At 40.6% G+C, this 2,252-nt stretch overlaps 1 pseudogene; it reads right to left on the reverse strand.

Annotated features, from left to right (window-relative positions):
- Window positions 1-1,910: 1,910 nt before the first annotated feature.
- LOC122816930 lies at window positions 1,911-2,037 on the reverse strand (annotated as a pseudogene).
- Window positions 2,038-2,252: the final 215 nt, after the last annotated feature.

A 2,252-nucleotide genomic window follows, 5' to 3' on the forward strand; every position in this document is an offset into this window, starting at 1 on the left:
CAGACAAGGTCAGTGTCACAGTGTGGGTACCAAATCACATGTGAATACAGCAAAGCACAAACTATCCAGTGCATGTATGACTCAGCACCAGAAATATATATGCAACTGGGAGTTTTACAAAAAGCAACATTATAAAAAGTAATCATTTATGTGCATTCCTTGTACAGATGGCTGTGTCTGATAAAACTATGATTTACCAATTGTCCATAATTCAGACAGCTTTAATATGTTTCTGAGTGACTAAGGGGTAGAGAATATTTGCAAGTGTTGATACACAGAAATAAGACTGCAACTATGGGGCATCTGCAGTGGATCATATTTGAGGCCTGTTCAGGTATGCCCCAAAATCTAGCACTGCATTCCAGGGTACAGAGGAGGTGCTAGTTTCTCCATCTTCACGCTAGTTGGTACACATGATGTTAGGTCCATACCTATTACTCTACATTCCTGTGACATAAGTTCTTGTCATTGGCAGGTACCTCTTATCATATCAGTGACCCTGTGACCGCCCCATGTTGTAAATGTAGTTCTACTCCCCAATAACATTAACACTGTTTACAATATCTGGCCAAGAATGAATTATCACTGTAGGGCTGGCCAGCTGCATGCACGCCAAAGAGCTATCAGTCATGGGACTGAGGGTACAGACTAGCACCTCAGAATCAGAGAATTTGCTTTCTGTGTTGAAGATATACAAGCAGATGCACTACTGTGCTTTTGCAAGGACTGCTTTTTTGGCATTGCTCTCTTGGTATGGAAAACAATGGAACTAATAGCCTTGCTCCTACATGGTCCTTATTAATATTAACACCAGCTGTATCCCCTACCCATATAGCATGCTAATTTTGTGACTGACTATTATTATATATGTATCCACAGTCTTTAAATAAGGTGAGTCCCATAGGTTTAAAGAGTATATGTCCCCCACAAAACAATCACAGAATGACAATTGACCAAAGATACATGACTGCTCCTTTTTCTGTTATAAATATTTTGTCTCCTGACATATGTGCAATGTACAGAGCACTAAAACTGTGCAGTGCAGTGCCCTGTGACTATGAGCTCAGGGGTGTATGTCAGCCATCCACCTTAACAATCATACAGCCTAGTAATTGCTGCATCTTTGCAATATCACTCTCAATATAACCTGACCAACACACTTTAAAACACTGAGGAACCTTCCTTCATTTTAGTCAACAGGTTGAACAACAGTTAGAAGCATCTTTAGTACAAATGAATGGAAAAGTAGCTCTTATATAAGCAGAGCCATACTTGCTGAAGGCAGTTTTTTTCAGTTCTTTAATGTGAGAATCAAACTCTAAGCTCCAGATGTTTCTTCCTTAGTGGAATGAAGCTCTCTACTTCTTGTTGTGCTTATATTGAATAGATTTACCAGGCTGGGCATGGTAATTAATACTTAGGGCTCAGATCATTATTCTTTGTAATTCAAGCATTTTGCATAGCAAAAACACCTGATAAACATCACACAGACATTTTGTCAATGCTGTGCACATTTGTGGGTCCCTGCAGGCAAACCTGTACTTGCAGAGTTCACATGGTCATGATTTCATGGGGAACTGCAATTTCATATTTAACCATCTGTACATGGAGACACTATAGTGCCTGAGTACTTCAGATCATGCACAGGGATTGAGGACTGGCATGTTTCACACTTTAAAGTGCCATTATGAATCATAATAGTACAGCATGTATATTTTCTGATTTTGCCATACATCATGCAAATTAAGTGCCCATCGATCCCCATCAACAAGTGACAGATGGGGTATGTTACACCTGATTTGGGTGCCAATTCTGTCTTTCTTTCTTGTAATTCTTCAGGGTGAGACATCATGGTTGAAGAAGGTTCATTGGTGTTTACTAGACTAATGACCAAAAGGGGCATTTTAAGCGTAGCAGTTGAGTTTCCCACATTTGGGGAAATCACAGGGGTCAACCCAACCAAAATGTGTAGTAGAAAAGCCTCACCTTGGGGAAACCACCTTCTTGATCATGGTATTCTCCCTGCCAGGAGAGGATAGTGTTCCTTTCTGAGGACAGACGTGGTGTGAGGAGGAGTCAAATATTTTTCTATATCTCCTCCAAAAGGATTACAGCCGAAGGCATAGGCAGGAAGGCTACAAAAGGACTCAGTAAAGACTGAAGCCTGAAATAGTTTAGCCCAGGCTATCACCAATGTAGCTAGCATACCATGCATGGAGCAACAGTGCTATCAGCATTACAGTAACATGAAG

The sequence above is a fragment of the Protopterus annectens genome, chromosome 1.part1, assembly GCF_019279795.1.
Source record: "Protopterus annectens isolate FY-2018-M chromosome 1.part1, PAN1.0, whole genome shotgun sequence".
Classification (NCBI taxonomy): domain Eukaryota; kingdom Metazoa; phylum Chordata; order Ceratodontiformes; family Protopteridae; genus Protopterus; species Protopterus annectens.